At 40.7% G+C, this 27,439-nt stretch overlaps 1 protein-coding gene and 1 non-coding gene across 2 annotated transcripts in view; both read left to right on the top strand.

The window, feature by feature from the left end:
- EPB41L4A (erythrocyte membrane protein band 4.1 like 4A) overlaps positions 1-27,439 on the top strand; it is a 256,160-nt gene that overhangs the window by 41,301 nt on the left and 187,420 nt on the right. The gene's annotated exons all lie outside the window — the stretch shown is intronic.
- Positions 25,389-25,492, top strand: LOC124523672 (small nucleolar RNA U13). The gene has a single exon (XR_006965074.1). It is a non-coding gene; the product is annotated as a small nucleolar RNA U13 (small nucleolar RNA).

The raw sequence follows: 27,439 nt of genomic DNA, 5'->3' as shown, positions 1-27,439 counted from the left end.
GTAAAAGTGATTGGTTTTAGATTGGGAAAGTTTCCAGTAAGCAATTATCTTGATACTGTCATGTTAACTGCTAGAGAATTTTTCGTGACTTTGGGTGGGCCTGAGATCAAAGTCTGCATTAGTTTGGGAAATGCTACACATGGTTTTTCAGAGTGGTTGGGTTTTCTCTAAGAGTAGATGGTCTACAGTTTGCTGCTGGTAAAATCTCTTCCTTTACAGATGAGGAAGTAGGAGTGGCGAGGCATGTGAACATTTCAGTGCTTCTCTGTTACTCTTTCTTATGGACAGACTCCCAGGATGGTCTCAGTGCATTGTTCCAGACTCTTCTCCTGCAAACAGCTCTGTTCTTTGTTGGCATTTCTTCAGCTTGGCCTTTGTGTTCCTCACCTTTTGTTTCATTAAAGCCTGTCCTTGTGAAAGATAATTTTAGACCTTCATTTTTTTCCCAAAGCATTTGGCTATTATTTCCCAATTTATTTGTGGGAATACAGCACCTTGTTTTATAATAAAGAAATCCTAGGTTTTCAGAATATGTAGGGAACATATTCTGTTTTACAGGTTTATTACATAAAAGGAAGTGCTTAAATTTCTAATTTTAAGTGTAAAATTCTAAATGTTTGAGGGGAAATGTGTATGTTCCTTTGCCTCTGTTACTGCCCATTGAAAGCTGGTGGGCTGCTTTGGTTTTGCCAGTTGCTAGTCCCTCAGAGAATTAGTGTCTACATAGATGAGGAAACACTGGTTTGGTGCTAGCACAATGTGCTCCGCCATCTTTGTAAAGGCGTTCATGTACATGCACTCCTGTACAGTTCTGCACACATCCAATTCACAGGAGAAGGGTAAGCATTTACGGGGAGCATATCACAGTGGAATGGTTTCCAAAGTCAGTCCCAGATGTAAAAACAGTGCTGGTCAATAATAGACTTAAACCCTTTAGGAAGGCTCCACCACGGAAACTGCCCTATTAGCCATTAAACATGGCCCATGTTTACTCTTGATTTGGAACAATTACTATACATTCTATTGAGCATCAGATAAGGAAGGAGTTTGTGTTGAGAAGCTTTTGTGTTGTACAAAAATAAAATGCACTTAAACCACTATGATCAAACTCAGTGTTTCAACACGTACTTAAGAGAGGCGCCCAGGAACTGAGACTGAGGGAACAGGAATGGCCCATGATACTTCCTTCCCTTTGACCGTCTGTCTCTTTCTCAGATTGATCTAGCTCAGTTTGCATAAGTTAAATGTTCTACACTCTCTGACTTAGACAACCTGGCATTCTTAGGAGTGATTGAAATTTTGTATAGATCAACTCCTATAATCATGAGGGGAAACAGACGTAATTTTTACCAAGATGTGATGCAGAAGGTAGCATGAGTTGATAAATGAAGTTTGTGAAATATCAGAATAAGTATCAGAATGGATTATAGATTTTCCATCCCTGGAGACCTTTTAATTCAGGATATGTTTTCACCTTTCCATGTTGAAATAAGTTTCTTCCTGCAGATGAGGTGCCTGGATTCTCCTGTCTGAGGAAGTCTTAGGTACTATACTTGTGGGTAGAAAGTGAAGATTACAATTTGTTACGTTTTTGGACCTGGTAATTGTGCATTCTGAATCCAAATGTGAATTAAGCCACGGAAGAATTCTTGTCCCAAATACACTGTAGAGTAATATCCTTTTTTTGTTTGCCTAAAGAAGTGGGTGTATTGTAATATGAAAGCTGAGGAGTTGGCAGTGGTGATTTTATATCCAGCTCATGTGAAAATGTCATTCTGAAAGACAGCACTGGAAAGGTCATGCGACTAGAGAGGGGCATTTAAGTATTTTAGCATCTTTCTCTGAAGAGGTGGAAGAGAAGAAAGCAAGTAGCGGCATAGAAAGTGGTCACTTTAGGCAGTAGTGTGTGTGATGTGTGCTTGCTAGCTAATACTATGTTGAATGTCACCAACAAAATAATCAGTCTTGGCAAGGCCACAGAGTGCCCCATATTGAATAAAATTAGGTTGCTGGGCCTCATGAATTGTGTGTGAAATACTGGAACTAAAAATGGCCAGTAAATAAAAATCTGGAACGTGAAAAAAGGTCAATTCCAACTACTGACTCTGTGCTGTGGTCAGGGTTCAGTGGCCCAGTAGCATTTTTTTTTATTTAAACTTTTTATTTTGAGATAATTCTCAGGTAGTTTAAGAAATAATATACATAGATCCCATGTCCATTTAACCAGTTTACCTCCAAGGTAACTTTCTGTAAAATTATAGCACAAAATCAAAACCAGGGTGCTGACATTGATGCAGTCAAGATACAGAGCATCACCACAGAGATTCCTCACATTGCCCTCTTATAGCCATATCACATCCCAGCCTCTTCACATCCCGGCCTCTTTACCCTCTTCTTAAACTGTCAACCACTAATCTTTTCTCTAGATTTCTCTATTTCGATAACTTTATCATTTCAGGAATGTTATGTCATTGGAATCACACCTTTTAGATTGGCTTTTTTTTTTTTTTAATTTTTTTTTTTCAACGTTTATTTATTTTTTTTGGGACAGAGAGAGACAGAGCATGAACGGGGGAGGGGCAGAGAGAGAGGGAGACACAGAATCGGAAACGGGCTCCAGGCTCTGAGCCATCAGCCCAGAGCCTGATGCGGGGCTCAAACTCACGGACCGCAAGATCGTGACCTGGCTGAAGTCGGACGCTTAACCGACTGCGCCACCCAGGCGCCCCGAGATTGGCTTTTTTGACTTAGTGTAATTTTCTAGAGAACTTCCAGATTTTTGCATGTGTTAGTGTTTATTGCTGAGCTGTGTTCCGTGATCTGGAAGGACCACAGTTTGTTCAGCCATTCACTTAAACTGTCCTACAGTTTTGGGCTTTATGAATAAAGCTGCCTTAAATACTCGTGTTAAATTTTATGTGTGAAAATAAAATTTCATTTTTCTGGGATAAATGCTGAAGAGTGCTGTTACTTGGTCATATGGCAGTTGCAGGTTTAATTTTTTTAAATACTGCCGAATTGTTTTCCAAAGAGTCTGTATGACTTCACAGTTTTACCAGCAACGTGTGAGCCACCCAATTTCTTTGTATCTGTACCATCATTAAGCATTATTATTTATTTCTTTCTTTATTATTTTTTTTACTTTTGCTATTGTGTTTGGTACATAGTGGTGTCTCATTGTACATTGTACTTTTAATTTACGTTTCCCTAGTGGCTAATTATATGGGTTATTTATTTATTTATTTATTTATTTATTTTTGAGAGAGAGAGAGAGAGAGAGAGAGCAAGAGGGGGAGTGGGGAAGAGGGAGAGAGAAAATCTTAAGATGGCTCCATGCTCAGCATGGAGCCCAACATGGGGCTCCATCCCACCACCCTGGAATCATGACTTGAGCCGAAATCAAGAGTCAGATGCTCAACCTACTGAGCCACCCAGGCGCTCCTGGATTATCTTTTCATGTGCTTATTTGTGATCTATATATCCTCTTTGGTGAAATGTCTCTTTACATCTTTGCTGATGTTGTAAATGTATTGTTTTTTTTGTTGTTGTTGCTGAGTTTTGAGAATTCTTTATATATTCTAGATACTAGCCCTTTATTTGGATATGTAGCAAATATTTTCTCTCTGTCTACAGTTTTCTGTGTTTTCATTCTCTTTAGAGGATATTTTGCAGAGCAGAATTTTTGAAGAGATTAATTTTGATGAAATCCAATTTATATTTGCTTGGTTTCATAGTTTCCATGTCAAGTAAAAGCCAACCCTGGGGTCAGTCAGCTTGTCTCTTCTTCCTAACCCTACCTCTTGGGGAGACAGACACTGTTTAGTATAGCTCCCCTCTGTGGGTTTTCATCTTTAACTGGTTAAACAGTCCCATTCAGAAAGTTAGATCCATTGAGCCAAAGGTGAATTACAGTACACAGGCACTAGGAAACCAGAGGCCAGCCTACAGCTGGGTTAGTGCCCTATGGGATCCTTCACTAAACAAACTTTCCAATCTGTACAGCCCAGACCTGCATACTTCTGTCTGGGCCAGTGATGAACCTACTTCGAAGGCTTGAGGAACATGATGGCATTTCCTCTAGTTCATTTAGCATGTTCCTAAATTCTCCTCTAAGAGTTTTTATCATGGCTGCCTTAAAATTTTACTCAGATGGGACACTTTGCATGGCTCAGTTGCTTAAATGTCTGACTTTGGCTCAGGTGATGATCTCATGGTTCATGGGCTTGAGCCCTGTGTCAGGCTCTGCTCTGGGATTCTCTCTCTCCCTCTCTCTCTCTGCCCCTCCCCTGCTCATTCTCTCTCTTGTTCTCTCTCTCTCAAAATAAATAAATTTTAAAAAAATAATAAAACTTTTTTTATTAGATAATTCTAACATCTGTCAGGTTGATCTATTGGGATCTGTTGGTTGTCTTATTTTCATTCAGTTTGAGATCTTCCTGGTTCTTGGTATGAAGAGTGATTTTTTAATTGAAACCTGGACATTTTTGTATCATGTTTTAAGACTCTGGATCTCATGTCAACCTACTGCTTTTGATACCACTGGATACAGGATGGGAGAGAGTTGTCACCTATTTACTATCTGTGTCTCCAAGGGGTTGTTAGGAAGAAAGGGCAAGCGTATTGACCCCAGGGATTGGCTTTGGTTTCCAGCATCACTCTGGGACCTTACATTTCTTTAGCATCTTCTAAGCAGTGGTTCTCACCCTCTCTGCCCATTAAAGTCACCCAGTGCAGCTAAAAGCAACAACCAAAAATGACGGTTTCTTTCTTCACCCTGAGATTTTGATTCACTTGGTCTGGAGTGGAGCTTAGTCACTGGTATTTTTTAAAAGCTTACCAGGTGATTGTAACATGCAGCTGAGAGCTGAGAGCCACTGCTCTGCAGACGAAAGAATCTGAATGTTGAATATCACGCTGTGGTTTCCAAATTTTTAAAAAAGCCTTGTTCTCAAAACCAGAGTTTTATCTATTTCCATTCTCTGTGGTGGTGGGGGGATGTGAAAAGCTGCAGGTAAGCTTGGCCCTTCTTCCTGGGTACCTGTTTTGCCTGATAGAAAAATCACTTTAAACTACCTTGCAAAAAAAAAAAAAAAGAAAGAAAGAAAAGAAAACACATTTAAAAAAATAGAGTAGAATGTAATTTTTAAGGAAAACAGTGGGACTCTAGAGAAAGCTTACATTTGTGGTAAGTCCCAACAGCAAGGATGTGTGTTTGTAGGGCTCTCCTAGTGGGGTTACTTTGAAATTATTTTGAAATGCACCATGAAGGCCTGGGTGGCATAATACTGCTGTGTCTGAGTGATGTTTATACTTACTGTTATGTAACCTAGGTGACCTGACTAATGTGATGTTTTAGAGTATGAATCATTTTTATTTAGAAGACTATACCTTTTCATCATCTTTAACTATCAAAGTAATCATTTCACTGAATACTGCTATTTCATATATAGAAATATATATATGAGGGTGTGTGTATATATATTTATTATTTTTTTTTTTTGTCTGGAGCTCTGGGTGATGAGAACCCCATGGCTCTGAATTCTAAACTTAGGAAGCACTTCTGTTCATTTTTGGAAGGTTAAGCCAGAGAACTGTTGGGATAATGAAAACATTCTCAGCCCTTTTGTTTCCATTCCCAAACGCTGTCAACATAGATGAACTCCTTTCTTGAAGGCTACAATTGGTCACACCAGTTTAATAGTCTTGTTGGGGACCTGAGTTATTCCATGGGGATGCTTCTGACCTTTGAAGAATCCCATTTCTTTCTGAATTGAGCACTCCTTCCACACTAATGATTCCCTTTCTGGAATGTTCTCTCAGAAGTTGGGTGCTTCCTACCCTGCGGGGTTGCGCTCTGGCAGAGCTGACAAGTGTATACATGAGTTGCTCTCTTTTACCACATATTAAATGAAAAATGGATGTTTTCTCTTCATCGCATGGTAATCTGATTTTCTGGAGGTGATCCAAAACTTGATGCAAACAAACTCCTGTAATTTCAGCACTATGGGAACCACATAAACACTCACTGCGGCTTTTCTCCATTAAAATGTAAAAGCTGGATGCTCTCTTTGAATTGAATTGTGGACCTTTCTGTGGTGGTTGACTGCAGTTGTTTGACTTTATTCCTGAAGCACAGGACTTGGAAGCCGGACTTGAGAAGCAGGGTAGCTCAAGTGGTAAAAGCGTGGGGACTGTGAGCAGACCAGACTGCCTGGGTTCTGGTCCTGGCTCTGCAGCTTGCCAGCTGGGCAAGTTACTTAACTTCTTTGTACCTTGGTTTCTCCTTGTATAAAATGGGAATAGGATTTGTATGAGGATTAAATGAGTTAATACATTGAAAGCTCTAAAACTCTTTTAATTGAGAGCCACCGTTCTGCAGACGAAAGAACCTGAATGTTGAACATCACACTATGGTTTCCAGATTTTTAAAAAGGCTTGTTCTCAAAGTCAGAGATTTAACTATTTTCAGGAGTTTTTGGATCACCTCCAGAAAATCAGATTAACATGGCCTATCACATCAAGTGCTCAATAAAGTAGCTATTTTTATTTTATTAATAAAACTTTTTAAGTGCATTTCCTTATTTTGAGAGAGAGAGAGAGAGAGAGAGAGAGAGAGCGCACAAACAGGGGAGGGGCAAAGAGAGAGAGAATCCCAAGCAGGCTCTGCGATGGCAGAGCCTGACATGGGGCCCAAACCCAAGAACCACGAGATCATGACCTGAGCTGAAGTCGCATGCTTAACCGACTGAGCCATCCAGGCACCCTCCTATTTTTATTTTAAATGGACATAAAATATAGATGGCTGCCACTTGTGCACACCTGACATATGAAAAGGAATTCAATTCCAGATTGGGCAACAGGGGAAAAGCAGCCACATCAAACAGCCCTTGATGGCAGTAGAAAGGGAAGCACGTGGATTGGCTCATGGGATCTCAGGAGAAAAGAAAAGGGGACTGCGGTGACAGGGAGCTGGCCCGTAGGGACCCTGGAGACACTGGTCCTATCAGCTCTCCCCTCTCACTGTCCAGGACCTGACTAATGTTTGCCACAGGCCAAGGGTCAGGAAGTAGGAGCATCTTTGCTCCCCCTCCTTTGTTGGGCAGATGGGTGGAGTAGAGTCCCTGAGTGTCTTGCTCAGCCTGCGATGTGGGGACCTCTATGCTGGGGTGCTGAGTTTGTATCTGAATACATATTTTTGGGAAAAGACATCATTATTCCTTACTGTTAAGCTCTGTATTGCTCCAGAAAAGAGCAGCTTAGTCATATTGGTGTTATGTCAGGTATTTTAAGGGTTAGTGAGCAACTGCGGGCTGCCAAGTCCTGTCACTTCTGTCTCCTCCAAAATATCTGCCCATCTCCCACCACCTCCACTTCCACCTCTTTGTCAAGTGCCATTGTCTCTGATCTTCTTAAAAAAAAATTTTTTTTTTAAAGTTTGTTTATTTTTGAGACAGAGAGAGATTGCAAGTCAGGGAGGGGCAGAGAGAGAGGGAGACACAGAAGCAAAGCAGGCTCCCGGCTCCAAGCTGTCAGCACAGAGCCCGATGTGGGGCTTGAACTGACAAGCCGTGAGATCATGACTTGAGCCAAAGTCGGACACTTAACTGACCGAGCCATCAGAGCGCCCCTCGTCTCTGACCTTCTGACCTGAACTGCTGCAATAATCTCCTACCTGTCTCCCCTGCTCACCTCCTTGACCATTACAGTTCATTTCTCTACTTAGTAACCAGAGTGATTTTTTTTCTTTTATTTCTTCTTTCTTTCTTTCTTTCTTTCTTTCTTTCTTTCTTTCTTTCTTTCTTACATAATGTGTGAATTGGAGTCTGGCAGCTTCTTAAAATTCGTAACCTGTGAATTGGAGGCTGGCAGCTTCTTAAAATTCTTCAGTGGCTTCCATTATACTTTGAATAAAGCCCATACTCCTTGCTATGACCTACCAAGACCTCTAAGATGCATAAGATACAGTCTGGCTCTTTCTTGTTCTTTCCAGTCCCATCTTGTGCTGCTCCCTTCTGTAAACCATCCTCAGCCACACAGGTCTTTCATTTCTCAAATGCATCCTATTCTTTTTCACTTTGGGGTCTTTGCCTTTGTAGTTTATTATGCCTGGAGAGTTCTCCTCTCATGAGCAGTGCTCAGCTCAGATACATATCCTTTCCTGAAAGGGCCTTTCCTGACCATTCTGCTGATTTCCTTCCAAATAGTTATGTGATATGACCTGATGACAGACCAGCCAGCTGTCTGTGACTTACGCAAGAGTCTGTGAGGAGTGGAGAGACACAGGATTGAGAGGTTCCAGATCTTGAGCAGCACATTGCAGGGGGTCAGATTTTTGGTCTCACCAGATATTTTATGTCTTCTTGCAGACAGGGAGTTTGTACAGCCTTAACCAACCTTTATCTTCATTATCTTCAACTCTGTTCCTTTCACAAATGAAAGTTATTTTTAACAATCTCTTTGCTCAGGGCACCTGGGTGGCTCAGATGGTTAGGCATCTGACTCTTGATTTCAGCTTGGGTCATGATTCCAGGGCTGTGGGGTGGAACCCTGCACTAGGCTTCATGCTGAGTATGGAGTCTGCTTGAGATTGTCTCTTTCCCCCTCTCTCTGCCCCTCACCCCCACTTGCACATGCTCTCTCTCTCTAAAATAAATTTTAAAAAATCCCTTTGCTAATTAACAAACCTTTTGTTGTATTTTAAAATAGTGATATTTAAAGTGCTAAGCAGGAGTGTGAACTCCTGATAACAGTACTTGAAGTGCTAACGAATGACTGCTAGGGTGTCAGTAAAGTCTTACTATGTAAACACACACACAAAATATGCTTTGTTTATACCAAAGTTTTCCTAAATTACAGAAATTATAATAGATGGGGACCTTGTCTGTTTTATTGATTACAGTATCTGCATTTAAAATAGTGCTTAGACCATGATCGGTGTTGCATGAATGAATAAAACCATTTCTGACAGGGAAAAAAAAAATCTGTGTTCTAAACAACCAGCTTGCAAGCTTTTGGAACGTAACTCACTTTTAAATTGAGGATTTGTAACTTGAAAACTCAATCTTTTTAAAAAATCCATGAATATTTTTATTTAATCTGGATCAGGTTGACAGCTGGATTGTTTATCATCAGTCAAATGTCTACTTTGATTAGGACATCTTATAAATATGGTAAAATGAGCACATCCGTTACCATCCATATGCTGACCAATGCTACAAAAATGACAATTTTTTAAAGAAAAAAATAATCCTTAAAAATTCAAGAAAGATATATAATGCCATTAACAGATTAAAATTTTGGAGTAATTCCTGAAAGATGGACAAGTTATCAGTTTTGCAGAGAAACAAAAGTGGTTAAAGCCGGGACAGAGGCAGGAACGGTTCTGGAGACCTACAACCCAGAGCTGGCAGGGAGCCTGAGCAGGTGCCCTGGGGCGTTCATCAGAATTTAGAGGCCAGAGAGCCTTTAGCGGCAGTGGCTTTTGCTTCAGGCTAAAGTGGAGCCAAGCGATCTGTGCTCTGTGTCCTCTCCTTCTACCCTGAACACTGGGAACTCCCAGATGACAGGCATTCCTGCTGCCTCCCAGCAAATTCCAGTAGCAGGCTGGGGACCCCTCAGTGTTTCTTCAGTTACACAATATTTCTTTAGCCATACAATGTAGATAAAACAACTATCTTAAGAATGTTGTAAATATTAAGTAAACGAATGAAAAAAAGATACTTAGCACAGCACACTGCTCATGATAGAAATAAGTGGTCATTGAGCCCCACACACGTACAGTCTGCACTCAGTGCTGTGTGGATGCAAGTAAGTAGTATGAGACCTTGGCTTCTCAAGTAGTGAGACACACGTAAATGAATTTACTTAGCTTTTTCAGACATGATTTCAGGTGCTTTATTTCTTAACATTAAAGTAGGAACATGTCATAAATCGTCATTTAGTAAAAAAAAAAAAATCACAAGACTTACAGCTCTTTCTTTCTTTGAGAGAGAGAGAGAGAGAGAGGGCACAGTGAGCAAGGGGGCAGAGAGAGAATCTCAGGAGGGGCAGAGAGAATGAGAGGGGAGAGAGGGCAAGAGAGGGGGAAGCAGGGCTCACCCAAAGCAGGGCCCATGCTCATCTGAAGTGGGGTTTGAGCTCACCCAAGGTGAGACTCGAACTCATTCACTGTGAGGTCATGACCTGAGCTGAAGTCAGTTGCCTAAAGACTGAGCCACACAGGTGCCAGGACTTACAGGTATTTTAAAAGTAACTCCCAAGTACATTCATAAGAGTTTCTGATTAATTAAAGAAATACCATGTCTGGATCTGACTGTACAGCTATTTCTTCAAGAACATCTATAAGAAAAATAACCGTTCTTTGAAAAATCTATTGGAATGGAAACAATGAAACACGCTAACCTGATTTTTAGTATTGTTTTATTTGCCATGATAATAAAGGGAAAGATAATATTCCTGTGGCTCAACAAAGCTTCTAAGAATTTTTCTTTTGGTCCTCTTTATTTACCAGTAATTCAATGTAAATGTAAATGGTATTCAAAATACTCTTAAAATGTTAAAAATTTTTTTAAAAATGTTTTATTTATTTTTGAGACAGAAGGAGACAGAGCATGAGCAGGGGAGGGGCAGAGAGAGAGGGAGACACAGAATCTGAAGCAGCCTCCAGGCTCTGAGCCGTCAGCACAGCAGGGCTCATACCTCTTCATGAACGCATGAACCGTGAGATCATGACCTGAGTGAAAGTCAGATGTTTAATGGACTGACCCACCCAGGCACCCCTGCCTCTAAAATGTTTCAATGCTTTTAATCTTAGTAACTTTTGCTTAAATAAGTCAAATTACTTTTATTGTGTGGTGTGGTGTTTTTTGTTTTTTTGTTTTTTGTTTTTTACACAGCAAGTATTTCTTGTGCCTCTCTGCTATATTGACTGGGCTAGTGAGGGGCATTTGTATTTTCAGTAGATCTTACAGGGCTGTGTCAGGGAAGTGAAATAAAGGAGGTTTGGACTAGATGCAGGAAGCTTTGTTAGGAGGCTTTGCAATGGTGAAAGATAAGATCTTAAACTAGTACTGGGGAAGTCAGTGTGGAAAGGAAGGGATGAGTTTTAAAGATAGTTAGGAAACCCTTTTGGTTTGCCTCTCTCTCTGATTTTATAAGAGACTGTTAGATACAGAGAACAAACTGGGAGTTGCTGGAGGGGAGGTGGCTGGGGATGGGCTAAATGGATGATGGGCATTAAGAGGGCACTTGTTGGGATGAGCACTGGGTATTATATGTAAGTGATGAATCACTGGGTTCTATTCCTGAAACTAATACTACACTATTTGTTAACTAACTTGAACTTAAATAAATAAAAATATAAATAAAATATTTAGGAGATAAAACTTGCAAGATTTGGTGATGACTGGATGTTGGAAGGAGGAAGAGGTTAGGAAGAGGTTATGACTTCAGGTTGCTGGCTTGCAGACTAATGGTGGGAAGGGTGGCCTTGGGGCATTCACGTTGAGTCTGAAACACTGGACATCAAATAGCTGTACAGATATATATTGGTAGCTGAAGAAAAGGCTTTGAAGTCTTCAGTGAAAGATGAGAGAACCATGGAAGTAGATAAGGCTGTTTAAAGGAGAGCTTGGGGTGAGTGAGAATGAGGGCAGGGAGGTTGGGGGATGGGATAGAAGGGGACTGGAGGCACCGTGATGAGAAGGCAGAAGAGCAGAGGCAGTAACAAAATATAGAACCATTAGGGACAGCAATACTGAAGGGTGGGCCGAGAAACACCGAGAGAGGACAGTGCGTGGGAATGGTCAGGGCACTTCTGAAGAAGCAGAAAAGCGAGAGTAATGCTATAATAGTCGTGGGAAGGAGAGGTTCGTGGTGGGAAATGTGGCAGGGATGTCCAGCAAGATATGTGCTGAAATGACTGAAGTGGATTTTGCATCTGTAAGAAACAGATGTCCTTTGTAAGAGCAGGTTCTATAGAATGGTGGTGTCAGGCCTTGGCTCAAGAAAAAAGATCAGGAAGTAAAGATGAAGGAAGCCAGAACACCAATGGTCTCTGTCATGTGGGAAGGAAAGCGGTGGGTGGTAGCTGCAGAGACTAAGGTAGGGGCCAGGAAAGTTTTTACTGTTTGTTTTTTTTTTTTAAGGGTTTGAGTAACTAAGGGGTGTGTGTGTTGGGTGTGTGTGTGTGTGTGTGTGTGTGTGTGTGTTGTGTTTTATATATACATAAGCTGGAAAGAAAGAACAGGTCAATGGGGATAAGATGGTGACAGGGAAAGGGATTAGCAGAAGAGTCAGGCAGCAGAGGACAGAGCAGGGAGTAGTATCAGCTATACTGTGGAAGGAATGGCCCCAAATGCAATGGCCTCAAGTGGAGATAGTTCATGTTGCTGTGAGATATAAGGGGAGGAGGAGTAGGAGCTATTTTATAAGTAGAAGCAGAGAGATGAGATAGGTTTGAAGACTTGACACTGAAAGGCCAATCTGTTTTCAAAGTCTCCTATCTTTAAAGGTAACATTGAGTAATAATAAGATTAACAAAAGACTAAAGGCTATACAAAAGATTCATTGTTTCTTCATTGCTTTTGAATTGTTTTGTATCATAAGCTTTATGAGCTATTTCCCCCCAAAGTAGTCTCTGTATAAGCCCATTTTGATAAGTTAAATACAATTGTTGATTATTTCCTTTTGTAAATAACAAAATTGAAGCATCTGCTTTGTGTTCTTGGCAAGGTAAACGTAATAGCTCCTTGCCACACTGTTGTGGAGCTCTGATTCTGGGCTGATGGTATTTGGGGTTCTTTGGAACAGGCAGTTCAGGGTTTGTAAAAACAGGTACTTGGGACTTCATTGACAGCACAATCACGATGAAGTGTAAATGTCATTCTTGTGGCCCTTTTAGCCTTTCCTATTTTCATTGTATCTCTGAAAAGAGGGGTAGTGCTTTTATAAAATGTGAAGGCATCTGTACACAGCACATCCAATGCATGAATTTGTTAGGTACTTAACTGTGTTGCCCAGTGTGGTGCTGATTGGGGAGGAAGTTAGAAGAAATGAGGAGGCAGCTCTGTCCTAGAAGGAGCTGGTAATGCAACCCTGCCAGGTGTGGAGTGTGGAGTGGTAAATTCCATAGAGAAAGAGGGCAAGAGCAGAAAGGCCAGAGAGGAAGGGAGGGCAGGGCTGCACAGCGCTGAGGACCTTTAGAGATGTACATAAGTGGTAGGTGATAAGGGAGGAGAAGAGAAGATAAGGTGTTTGTATAAACGTGGACCTACTAGTGCCTCATGGAAGGTCTCAGAGACCAGACGTTTTACAGTGTCTTAAACAAGATAAATTGGGGCGCCTGGGTGGCGCAGTCGGTTAAGCGTCCGACTTCAGCCAGGTCACGATCTTGCGGTCCGGGAGTTCGAGCCCCGTGTCAGGCTCTGGGCTGATGGCTCAGAGCCTGGAGCCTGTTTCCGATTCTGTGTCTCCCTCTCTCTCTGCCCCTCCCCCGTTCATGCTCTGTCTCTCTCTGTCCCAAAAATAAATAAACGTTGAAAAAAAAAATTTTTAAAAAAAACAAGATAAATTATTTGAAGAAATTCAGAGAAATGTAAATGAAGTTTTATTTTGTTCTGAATCTATCAAGAGTAGATTCAAGGTCGAGCTCTGGAGCTTATGAAGTATTGGTCAGGATGATCCCAGGGGTTAGATTCTTACTTGTTAGAACCTAGACTCTTGCCTAATGATCACATGAACAAACTCGGTCCTCTATTGACATGAGGGTGTTAGGCTGAACTGAGTGATCAATGTGGGTGTTGAAGGAGATCTTGGAGCTTCTCTCTACTTGTGGAGCAAGTACTGGCTGATGGGCCCTCACTTTAGCATGGGGGGGCTAGCCTCACCTGCCTCTGTTTCTAGTGCTGTCAAGGTCAGGCTCAAAGGCACGCCATGTTTTCTCTGCAGCAGAGTCATACCGTGATGGATCCAGGCTCTATCCCGACCAGTAGCTGAGATAGGCCCATTCCATCTCTTCTTTTAGATAGACCTTGAGCGCCTACTAGGAGGTTTGTGCACAGGATCTGTGACTCTTTCTGTAAACCACTATCCCTGCTTCTGAGGAGGTCCCAGTACAGTAAGGGGATAAGACAGACAAACATCAAAATGTAGATAGCCATGCGAAAGGTGTGAAGTTGTCTTGCTTCCCTTCCTGAACTGTATGTATTTCGTTTGCTCCTCTAGACCTTTTATTCTCCCTCCTAATCTACCCAGCCATGGTGGTCTGGGACATTCACCTTTGTGGAATACATCACTTTTTTTTTTTTTTCTTTAAACCCTGGCTATTAGAAGGGACTAGTGGGGTTGGAGGGCAGGAGGGAGAGGAGTGGAATGTCCATTCCCCCAATCTCCTGTCGGGTGGCCCTTTCCCATTCACTGTTCTCTGTGGGGTCTGACAATGCCTTCCTCCCCTTGCTCTCTCAACTGCTCCCCATTGTTGCCAACCCCAGGGTACTGTGCCATGCCACATTGGTTTCTCTGACTACACCTCCACAGATGGCTCCTTGATTACACTGTCTTACTCAGTTACATTGGTAACTCAGGTTGGTACATTTCCTGCTGAGACCCGAGTGGTGACTTTGTTTTCTTTTTCTAAAAATGAGGAGAGACAAATTACAAAAAAATTGACAAATATACTACAGTGAATAAAACTGGAATAAAGAAGAGAGTGGCAAGTGGCCATGGTCAATATGGTTTCTGGAGTGGAGCTCTAGCTTCAGAGTGGTGGCTGGGACAGAATAGATGACCAATTATTGTTCTCCTAGTTTTCCTGAAATGCTTCCTTGACTCTTTAGTCTTTCCCAGGGCCCTGTGATTTGTTTCCCAGTCATTGTCAACTTTAGTTTCCTCTTAGTTAGACTCTCTATCTGCAGCCCAGACTTTGAACTTATAGTTTGCTTCTTCCCAGAATAATGCTTTTTTTTTTTTCTGGTTATTGAATAAATGAGGAGATAAAGGCCAAAATTTTTGCCATGTACTTTGCCCTATCAGAAATTATTAAGGAGCACCTGGCTTGCTCAGTTAGAAGAGCATGTGACTCTTGATCTTGGGGTTGTGAACTCAAGCCTCATGTGGGGTGTAGAGATCACCTAAATAAATAAAACTTTAAAAGAAATTATTAAGTTAAACATTTGGAAATAATGTCACAATTAAACCTTAGGAGAAAAACCTAAGACAAACTCAGTACTTCTCAAAACTGTCAAGGTCATCAAACTTAAGAAAAGTCTGAGAAACTGTCAGAGACCAGAGGTGGCTAAGGAAATGCAGTGACTAAATGCAGTATGGTATTCTGCATAAGGTCATGGGCATTAGGAAAGAATTCGTGAAATCCTAATAAAATATGGAAGTTTGTTCACAGTAATGTGCCAGTGTTGACTCTTCAGCTGTAACTAACATACCACAGTAAATGTCAGATATTAGCAGTAGAGGAAACTGGGTGCCAGATTTGGGAACTCTTATCTCTGCAAGTTTTCTGTAAACTGAAATCTATTTTAAAATGTTTATTTAAAAAATTCAGTCTTGGGGCGCCTGGGTGGCGCAGTCGGTTAAGCGTCTGACTTCAGCCAGGTCACGATCTCACGGTCCGTGAGTTCGAGCCCCGCGTCAGGCTCTGGGCTGATGGCTCAGAGCCTGGAGCCTGTTTCCGATTCTGTGTCTCCCTCTCTCTCTGCCCCTCCCCCGTTCATGCTCTGTCTCTCTCTGTCCCAAAAATAAATAAAAAACGTTGAAAAATAAAATAAAATAAAATAAAATAAAATAAAATAAAATAAAATAAAATAAAAAAAAATAAAATAAAATAAAATAAAATAAAATAAAATAAAAATTCAGTCTTGGGGCGCCTGGGTAGCTCAGTCAGTTAAGCATCCGACTTCGGCTCACGTCATGATCTCCCAGCTCCTGAGTTCGAGCCCCACATCAGGCTCTGTGCTGACAGCTCAGGGCCTAGAGCCTGCTTCAGATTCTGTGTCTCCCTCTCTCTGCCTCTCTCTCTCAAAAATAAATAAGCATTAAAATTTTTTTTTAAAAAGTCAGTCTTTAATATCTAGGTAAATTGATATTAAGTGAGAAATACTTTATTAAAACATTTACATACAATTTTTTTCTGCAGTATTTGAGGAATGTTCTACAGTATTTGAGGAAGATAATATTTAGGCCCAAAGTGAAACATAAAATTTATGAATCTTTTGCACAATTCAGGTCTATTAAGATCCTCTGTTTTTATCTGGAAGACAGACAAGGTTCTTTACAAATGGGAAATAGGTATCTTTTGTTTTTCTGGATATTTACCTTAATTCTTTAGCTCAGATTTATTTTACTTTAGCATGTAGTACTATATGCTCACATTAGGTACTAAAAGTTCTATGTATATAAGGATGTATGTATTAAATTATATTTAGACCTAATATACATATTGCATATTTATTTTACAGTTTATGTTCAATTTAAGAAGTGAAAATAGACTTAGAGACTCTAACCTTACATACAGATGGGAATTATGAATTGGGAAATAATACACCTTTATTTGCTGCAGTAATTAGTACAAAAAAGTGCTGAAGGTCTGGTGAGAGAATGTTTAGATATTTCTTCAGAGTCAGTATTTAGAGAGAAAGGCTTCTTAAGAAATCAGGTACATTTTATCAGACATCCTAATTTAGGGAAAAAAGCTGCATACCTATAGTATGATTTCCTCTTGGGAACAATACTTGTGAAAAAAGTACCCTCCCGCCCCTGTCCCTGCTTTGAGTTTCTCAGGTTATTTGCCTTACCTTTAAGGAGAATGTGCTTATATCATGGCGTATATCCAGTAGGAATTTGGCAATAATGTCAATATTATTGGTAAGAAATGAAACAGTATTAGCAGCAATTCCAGATCAATACAATAAAACTGGAAGTGAAACATTGTAAATGTAATGTAAATGTTGTAAATGTTCTACATAGAATAAATGTGCATAAAAATATTGGCACAAGTTCATTATTACCTCTCCTGGAGTCCATGCTGTTCTTTTTTAAAAGTAAATTTCATTATTGAATACTTTATGAGAGTTACACTCTGAAAATTTACAGGCACATACCACTGAAACTACTTAGGTTGTGAAGCAAATGTCTGATTGAAGTAGGGGAAAACACTAACATGCAATTTTAATAGAAACGGCTGAAATGTGCATGCAGTGGTATTATATAACAGTTTAATTTTAAACTGTAAACTTAATATATAAAATCTTAGACTATAAGAATAATTGAATAAAGATACAGATAAAGGCATCTACCTCCTAAAGGTAACCTCCTGAGCCATCAGATGGCTCTGAAAACCTCCTGAGCCATCAGATGAGATTTGGGATGAGCCCTCAGAGTTGGTATCATTTTACCACATTTATTATTTTAGAAATGACGAATTGTCTTAAGGAGGGTAATGTTTGGAAGAGTGGGGTAAAGACCATTGTTAATGATTACTTTAGGGAACTTTAGTTGTGTGTTGAAGACTTATCTGTTGTCCCCTAAGGTTTAATTTTGAGCAATGTTGACATTAACCTTGGCAAACTGAGGTCAATGTTTTGGTTGACTTTTAAAATTAATGGTCTGTTTGTTTTATAAATCTAAAACAGGATCCTTAGTCTAATGGTAAGCTCATCCATTTGGTTTGTTATTACCAACAAGCCCAAGAATTTAAATTAGTTTACCTTGATAGCCTGGCTTGTCAAGAAAGGAGAAAAAAATGTCAACATAATAACATATTTTAAGAATCAGATGCTCTTATTTTCTCTGATAATCACTTTTACAAATGTATTGGATTTCTATTGGCTCCCTAGTCTGGATAAAAGTGCTTTATTTTTTTAATGTGCATTAAAGTAATTCTAGATTTCAAATGGATATTTTGAGATTTGAAACATGGTATGTTAAGATGGAAAGTGAAGATGCTGTATCATAATCATTTAGGGTAACTTTAAAGTAGTATATGATATAGGACTTACATTTAAAATTAGCTCATCAAGGCTTTCAGGGACATTATTCCTACTTATCCTTGAAACTGAAGCAAGAAATAAGTTGGTTCAAATTAAACACTTAAGTTATTCCAGCCATATGAATATTAGAGAGCATACAGAGTGATTGAAATTGGCTGTATTAGATGATTGGGTACGTCTGGCTATGTAGGAAGATGGAAGTTTCTCTAAGCAAGCTCTCAATTGAAAATTTGATGAATTATCTGTTTTGTTTTTGTTTTTTACCTTTGTTGGATCACTGACCATTAGAGAACTGGAAAAACCCCCACAAAAACTCCTCTAGATTCTCTCCTAACTAATCCATACATATTAATAAATCTCTTAAAAACAATTTTATTGATATATAACCTACAGTAAAATACACAGTTGTTAAATATACAACTGGATAAATTTTTGCGTGTAGATACAATTATGTAAATACCATCCAGAACAAGATATAGAATATTTTTGGTACCCCAGGAGGCTCCTTTGTGTTTCTTTTCAAACATTACCTCCCTTCCCACTCAACTCACCCACCTGGAGGGAGACCACTACTTTGACCTTTAGCACTGTACATTAATTTCACCTGTTTATGACATTGTATAAATGGAATAGTACAACATGTATTCTTTTCTCTCTGACTTCTTTTGCTTAGCATAATGCGTTGGAATTCTTTCATGTTATTGCTCATAGCAGAAGTTCTCCACCCCCCCACCCTTTCCGTTTCGGTGTGATGTTCTTTTGTATAAATATAGTACAATTTATCCATTCTACTGGTGACGGACCAGGTTTAGCTATTATAAGTTATTCTGAGCATTCTTAAAGAATGCTGAGTCTTTTTGTGGACATATGCACTCATTTCTCTTACATGTATAGCTAGAAGTAGAATTCCTGCATCATAGGGTACATGTGTGTTTAACTTTAGAAGATAATGCCAAACAGTTGTCCAAAGTGGATATACCAGTTTACTCTCCAGTTAGCAATATATGAGAATTCCAATTGTTCCACATACTTGCCAACACTTGATATTATCAGTCTTTAAAAATTTTGCAATTCAGGTGGGTGACTTGTTCCCCCCCCCCCATGTGATTGCAATCCATTAACTATGGACAGCAGGATCTCTGATTAAGAACTTAATTGCTGGGTAACAGTTAGTTATTTGCCTCTGGGTGAAATGATCTTCTCTAGTATATTCACAATTCCAGAGGAATAATCTGTAACCTAGAAACTAAACTGTAAAGTTAACCACCATGATCAATTCTTCTTGAAAAGGATGAAGAAAGGAAAAGTGAAGAAAAATAAATACACGGGGATGTGTGTGTGTATCTGCATGCACGTACATTTGTGTAACTGGGATATATACAGTGAGGACAAATCATTGCCTCCTCCTTGATGGAAAGGATCCAGTGTAATCCCTCTGCCACCGAGTGGTTGTCTGATCCTCCAGGGGAATGTTGCCATCTTGGGCACTGAGGACTGGTTTCACTGTTGGCATATTAGGTACTCATTATTGACAAGAGCCACGTTAGCCTTTGTGAGAAGTCCATGTTGTTGAATCCATACATATGCTCTGTTGCTGTCACTGTGGTCACTTCTACTTGAAGTCTACTGAGGAAGTATGGGGGTGGCTGATGAAAGGGGTTGACATCCACAGATTGGTAATTTTGTTCACCTGGTTATTAAGAGGCCCTTCTGCGTTGGAAGGCCTTTGGTATACATTCACATGGAACAAAAATATTTTTCATACACTGTGCTCATTCTGAAAGGTCTATCCATTTGCACCTTCCCTAGGTCTTCTTACACCCTTTCTTCTGAATGCAGTTTTTTCACCAAGTCCTTGAATGTCCAGATTAACCATTAGCCTTTGCACATGACTCAGTGTAGATCTGTGATCCTGGCCATTTCTCAGTATTGATGGAGTGGACAGGCACATGTACTGGTCATAGTTCTATTTGCTGGGATGATTTCTCTTCATGAAGTGTATTTTAGGGACGCTATTGGGGATGTAAGGCTGTAGGAGTCCACTTTTGCTTGGTGGGTGCATACCATGCAAACTGTCTCTAACCCAGGCCCAAGTTTCCTTCTCAGTCAGCTGGTCATAAGGAGCTCTTTGTGAGGCTCTAGGTGTGGTAGTACAGTAGGAGTAGATATTAGACCTATCTGAGCCATCTGCCCATGCAACTTCTTGTGCCTTGTAGTCATGCTTGAATCTGATCGCTTTCATACCGTTGTCTTTTGGTGATGGATTGCTTCTGTACATGCCCAACCTTATGACCAGGGGGGTCAGATAACATTTAGATTGCCACGGCAGCTCAGGTCACATGGTTACTTAATAACCTTTAATCAGGCCCTGACAAGTCCTAGTGGCAATCCAGGAGTCATTTCTTAAAAGGACTGTTATCTACAGAAGAGGACTTGGCTTTGTTCCAGGACCTGAGAGTTTTGTGCTGCAGTTCTCTGGATCCTACTGGATTCAGTGAATTGGATCTGATGCATGGTAAGACCCAAGTGCATAGTGGTTTGTGCTGCAGACCAGACATGCTGCATAACCATCTCTTGCTCTGGGCCCTACTCAATACTGATGGTCTTATAGGTTACATAGTAAAGGAGTGAGCAGATTGTTAAATGTGGTATGCATTGTCTTTAAAATGCAAAAAAAGGCCCATGAATCATGTGCCTCTTTTTTTAGTGGGAAGCAGTTCAGGGTTCAGCAACTTGCATTTCACTTTGGAGGGGATATTCCAACACGTTCCAGACCACTGGATTCCCAGACACTTTACTGAGGTTGCAGTCTTTGAATCTTCATGGTTTTGTTTTTCATCATCAAGCTTGAATGCATTTTACTAAGACATCTGAAGGATTTGTTACTTCCTGTTTATCAGGTCCTGGCAGCATGGTGTAATCAATGCAGGGGCCCAGTGTGATGGTCTGCGGGATGTGAAGACAAGTAACAGCTCTGTAGATGAGATTATAGCTGAGAGGAGAGTTCTTACAGTTCTTGACCTTGCAAAATAAAAGCAAATGGCTTCATGTGTTCTTTACATATTGATAAAGCATTTTCCAGATTAGTAGCTTCATATCAGGTATCAGGCACTAGATGTGCTCCAGAAAAGTACTTAATTTGGTAAATCAGCCACATCGGAGCCACTGCCTGAATGGATTTAGGATAATCCCTGGCCATTTTCCAAGATCTACCTGCTTTCTGCCCAGACAAAAAAAGGTGAATTAAACAGGAATGTGATAGGAATTATCTGTTCTTAAAATGTCAAGCTTTTGGTGGTGGTATGATGGGGTTTTGGAGTGGTGGTGGGAGTTCGGAGCCGACGGCTAAGAAAGAATTCTTGAAAATGTCTTTGATGCAAAAAGGTGATCTTGTCAAAGCATGGGGACGGAACCCCTGGGCAGCAAGAGCTGCACTGAGGTTGTGAAGAGTGACTGCTTATATACTGTGGAGTTGGGGGAGATAAAAGTCAAGAGGGAGTTTCTTAAAGGGATTTCCATATGCTAAAGAAGACACAGATTACTGAAGGCCTAGCTATTGTAAAAAAAAAAAAAACCTCAGGTTGTTTTTCCCTCTACCAAAGCATTTTCATTAAGACAGTAGGGAGTTCCTGGAGATTAGGCTATCGATAAGATCTCCTTTTTCTTGTAATATTACTAAGATATTTGTAAACTGAAGGAGACTCTATCAGTTTAACCCTTTGTTTTCTGTCCTTTCCTTTGTTCTTGGGCAGCCAGGAGTGCTACATATCCCACTTTGTTGGGGGTGGTTTGGTTTGCAGGGTATCAGCTTGCCTTATGCTTCTTCATCAGTGTTAACGTCTATAGTTTTCCCACAGATGTGGCATTTCTATTGGTTTACTGTGCTGGTGAGGAGGGAAGTTCAGGATGTTTCACTTGGTCATTCTTACCATAATTGCCCATCTTCCATAGTTAGGATGCCATTGTGGGAATTCTCCCAGTACTTACATATGTTTACTCCGGTAATGCGTTGAGAAACTGCAAAATAACCATAGGGTGGGTCCACAGATTTATTGGTTCCACCATGAGATGGGAGAGGCCAAAACATCATCAATCCCCTGACCACAATAAACTTGACTTAGACTGGTTGATGGTGGTATTTAGGTCCCTAGGATTTAATGGAGCTCTAACTTAAAAGAAAAGTAAGGATTGCTTGCTGAAGGAATCAAAACAAATAGAATGTGCGTTGGTTATGCTTTTGTTTCCAGCTACCAGATCTCCATATAGCTCTGAGACAAGCATCTCTAGTGGGCAGTTATGGGAGGAACAGCTGAAGGAGTGGAATTCTGCATGCCTGGTAGTCTTTTGTAAAAGGTAGTCCCTGCAGAGCTTGTAGTTGTGTTAGGATTGGGTTCAGAAGAGTGTTTTTATTTTTACATTGTCAGTGCTCTCAAACTGGCTCCTGATAAGGAACTAGAAATGAACTTCATTGTATTGGAAATTGTGTTTCAGCAGTGAAACTGCACTTGTGCTGATATATAAACCCACTTAGCAAACCCAAACCATGTGAAATGTCACTTTGAAGTGTGACACATGCTTATAGGAAAGAGGTTGTAGGTGTTTATCTTTCTCATGGCAAATAACTAGTCCATAAAGAAATTTCAGACTTAGTTTTTTTTTGTTTGTTTGGTAAAAATATAAATATAATGGATCCATTTGAAACACTTTGTCTACATGCACTGTATTGCTTAACTTCAGCCAATTGAGTTGCATAGAAACTATCTTTGAAATAGCTGTTGAGCTTCTAGTAACTTGTCTACCTAGTTACCAATAACTGAATACTTTATTACTAATTTTCATTTGCAAGCTGAAGAAATAATCTGGTGGTGACATTGAAATTTGAGTAAAAATCTGTGTTCATTAAATTATGTGAAATTCTAGAGAAATAGAAAAAAAATTGCAACCTAAGACATTTACTGGTGGTTACTTTTCCCTTCCACATCCACCTGTTCTTAAAATTTTTAAAAATACTTTTAACCTTAGTCACACATAATACTCATTTTTCTTACCCGAAGGTAATAATACTGTGTTTATTAGTGGCATGAGTGTTCCCTAAGACTTAAAAAGACTTAGTTAAAAGGACAAATAAAATAGGTTTGCACATAGAGTCTGGGCATATGGTTTGCAAAGACGTGAACCCTGATGAAGCCGGGTTTGAACTGGATCAAGTATGAATCATAAAGTATTTACTCTTAAGTTGTGCAGAGGTGGCTCTTCCTGTGGAGTCCCAATTAGAAAATGGTATTTTCACCATCGGAAGTCCTTCCTGGATGTTTTCATAAATGGTGAACTGTATGGCAGGGGGGGAAATATGAAAATCATTACTTGACTGATAATTAACTTATGTTAACATTTTGGGTGAGGAGGTAGGATTCTGTCAAATTGAACTAAACATTTTTTCCATGTTCTTCCCTAACTAAAATTTGGCCTTCTCCTGATACATGGGTTCCCATGTTCTTTCTCCTCATGTGTAGTTTCCCATTTTGCCACAGAGTAGGGTCTGCATTTTCTTGCCTTATTTATTACTGCCTCTTCCAGGTTGTTTCTCTTCCCTTTATTTATTTTTCTCTCTTACTTTCTTCTTACCCTCTACCCTGTCATTTCCTGACTTCCAGGTACCTCCTCAACATAGATTTAGGCCTTTGGCGACTCCCATCCACTGTTTTCTCCTTGAGCTGTCAGCCTCCAACATCTGTTTGGAATAATAATGACTAACATTTAAGGAACTAAGATGTGCCAGGCACTGTTATCAACCACTTTTATGTATGTCATGTAATCTTCAGACTAGCCCTATGAGGTAGATAGGTCATTATCCCCATTTTACAGTTGAAGTTACTTGCTCAAAGTCACAGAAGTCAAAATCAGCAGATTTGGTTTTGAACTCATGTCATCTGACTCTAGAATCTGTGTTCTTAACCCCTCTACCAGTGGTTCTCAAACTTGACTGCATCTGGTCAAGTTTAAAATATACTGACACTGGGGTGCCTGGGTGGCTCAGTCGGTTGAGCATCTGACTCTTGATTTTTTGGCTCAGCTCATAATCCCAGGGGTGCGGGATCAAGCCCCATATTGGGCTCTGTGCTGAGCATGGAGCCTGATTAAAATTTCTCTCTCTGTCTCTCTCTTCCTCCCTCTGCCCTTCTCCCCTGCTCATGTGTATGCTTTCTCTCTCAAAAACAAAACTAAATTAGAAAAAGATATTTAAAATATACTGATGCCTAGGACCATGCCCAACTAATTAAATCAGTCTCTGGGGAGTGGGACCCAGGAAGCTGTATGTTTTAAGTCTCTCCAGGTAATTCTGTTGAACAAAGTTGAAAACCATTGTTCTACATCTTCATTAGTTGTATGGCAGCTTCTAGTCATGTGCTTATTTAAGTTTAAATGAACTCTAAGTAAATAAAAACTCACTTCATCAGTCATACTTGGGACATTTTAAGCGGTCCATTGCCACATGTGGCTGGTGGCTGCTGTGGGACCCCATAAACAGAACATTTCTATCACTACAGAAGTTGTGTTAGGGAGCACTGCTCTATACCATGCTATCTCCCATCCCTCACACTGCTGCCTTGACCTCATGACCCTGACCGCTATTCTTTATAGCAGCCCACAGATGAGGCTAAACCCTAGACCTTGTCATCACCTGAAACTTGTCTACTTTGCAAAATCTTAAACTCATAACTCCCTCTTTGATTGGAGCCTCCTGTCCTCTCTCCAGTTGATTTTTATATGTCAGTCTGCTTACACATTTTCCCCTTGTCAACTTCTTCTAGGCTTTCTTTCTTTTTCTGTTGAATTTTGGATCCCCTGGTCAGTCCTGTCCTGGACATATTTCCTGCTGTGGCTTCCATTTTCTCTTTTCCTGCCATACCCAGATTGGCCAGCTCTAATGCTGGATGTGAATCTGTATACATTCTCTGCTACCCCTGCCCCCCCCCCAGTGTTGCTAGAGAAAAGCTTGTCTTCTAACAGATGTCAGCACAGTTTTCCAATCTCATTTGGGAACTCGTCTCTGCGTGGCAGTCCTTTGAGTCTTCTACAGCTCTCCCTTTTTCCCCACAGTGGCTGTTGTAGACCTTCCCCCTCTCCACCCTGGGCTTCCCATCCTGCAGGCCTGAGCACAGGACCCCTGTTCACTCAGGAGAGCCTGAAGACAGTCTGCAGAAACTCCTGTGCTTCCCTCCTCTCTGTCTTCACACCCCGCTGCACCCATGCTTCTTTTCTCCTTCATCTCAGACAAGGGGCCTGCTCCTTCCAAGGCTCTTCTCACTGGTTGGTTATCCAAGCCCCATCTTCCTATACCAGGGCTTTGTCAAGTCTCTTCCATCCTTAAAAAAACCCAGAAACCCGATCCTTTTGTAATTCTTAAGTGTGATGATTGGGTGTTCACGCTGTTGTGTGACATGTGCCACTCTTAAACCTTGTTACAACATCAGCACATTACCCGTCTGACGTGAAAAACAAAACAAAACAACAAAAAACCAAAAACCCAGAAATGCTCAGTGTTTTCTTCACTGTGCATCCCCATAAAGTGGTGTCCTTATCCCCTTCTTTTCCTGTTTTGGCAAACTTCAGCTCCCTTCAGTCTGGCCTCCATACCTGCCAGTCTCCCGAACCTGTTCCCTCCATATGATGAGGGGCCTCCAGATGCCAGACTGGTTCTCTGCAGTGTCATTTGAAGCCGTGCCACTGCTGCTTCACTGAAACTTCCTTCTCTGTTGGGATTCATGACACGAGCCTGTTCTCCTCCTGGCTCTCCAGTTACTTCCTAGAATCTTCTGCATGCTCTTTCTGTCTCCCCACAGCCCTCATTACACCCAACTGAGTTATTTATGTGGACTTGGACCCTGTCTTAGTCACACCTTCATTTAAAAATCCTCAGCATTAGGCCTGGTGTGTGGTAAGAATATTGTGTTTAGGAACATTTTGAATGAGGTGACGCTCCCCAGTTATGTATAAGGGATAAATAGTTTATCTGGGGATACCTTGAAACACATTTTTGACTTGCACATGTGTGGTTCTGAGTGGACAGATGCAATCCCTCATATATGTTTGGGAGCCCCCTGTTAAGGTAGGTTTTCTGCCTCCACTCCTGAATGCTTTGTCAATGTCAGTGTCCTATCAATTACAGACGGTCTCACTGTGCAGATCTGCCTGGAACCCAGCCCCCCACCTCCACACACACACACCTGCCTCCTCTAGCTGACCTCCAACTTGCCCTACAGGGTAACTCATGGGACTTCCCAGATGTTTTAGGTTTTGTCCGTAGCCAAGAAACATTCAGATCTACTGTGTTTTTAAATCATATTTTCTAAAAAAAATGGCTTCCCATAAAGTAGGATTTGGGCACGTTATTTTTAATATCTGAAAATGATTTTTAAAGCAATTTGAGAGGACTGTTATTAGACATTGAAAGAGAAATAAAGCATGAAAGCCATGGCTTTTGAGGTGACAGTAAGGCGATGATTATAATACAGGCACAATGTGGTAATGGACAGAGGCGGGATGTTGCTTGGAAGGTTTCATGAAGGAGGTGACTTGAGGAAGACCTTGAAGGCTGGGCGAGCCTTTCAATAGGCAGAGACTAGAGTGAGGATGGCAGTTCACATGGAGGGAGGGATGTGAGTAAAGGTGGTGAAAAGTGGCATGTGTTGGCTAATACCGAATATTGCAGTTTATTGAAAATAAGGGCATATGGGGAGATAAACGTGGGAGGGTAAGTTGAGCCGCAAATTGGAGAACTTCAAATGCCAGCCTACATAGTGCAGATGTGATAAGTGCTGGGCGCTCTTCAGGGTTTTTGTCAGAGGACAGGTGTGATGATCAGGCACTGGGAAGCTGCATCTGGCAGTAAGAGTTAAGTTGGGTTTGAAGGGATTGAAGCAGGGCACCTATGGCTGGGTGGCTAGCTAGCCTAGGGTGGTCGTGATCCTGGACTTCTGCCGAGTGCTGGGGGCCGGGAGGTGGAGGCTGCCCTTGGCTGTGCTCCACTCTGATTTGTGACTGAGATTGTGGCTGCTCAGCTTCTTGCGCTCAGACTTTTCTCTAAATTGCAGCTACTTTAGTCTTGCTGTTGCTTGCTCTATTCCACAGGTATCAATTATGTTCTGAATGGAGATCCAAAGCTTAGGTAGCAAAAGGGAAGAAGAACAGCTACTTAAAAATGAATAATTAAAAGCCACCTGAAGGTCCAAAAGCATATTTGATGTGAACACAGCAACCACGTGTTCTTAGGTGAACCTGTGTAAGGTCCAAGATGCTAGAAGGTCATGGCTGTAAGAGACAGAATTGGTGAGGGAGGGAAAAATCTCTAATCAAAATGTTAGTACTTACCTAAATTCCACATTTTAATAAGCAGATAAAAATTATTCACATTGCCTGAAGAATTGCCAGAGTGTTCT

The sequence above is a fragment of the Lynx rufus genome, unplaced genomic scaffold, assembly GCF_022079265.1.
Source record: "Lynx rufus isolate CCGP_SWC_20201006 ecotype Redwood Valley unplaced genomic scaffold, mLynRuf1.p SCAF_1, whole genome shotgun sequence".
In the NCBI taxonomy this organism is placed as follows: domain Eukaryota; kingdom Metazoa; phylum Chordata; class Mammalia; order Carnivora; family Felidae; genus Lynx; species Lynx rufus.
The sequence above is the reverse complement of the archived record's forward strand: the minus strand, read 5'-3'. Positions and strand labels throughout refer to the sequence as shown.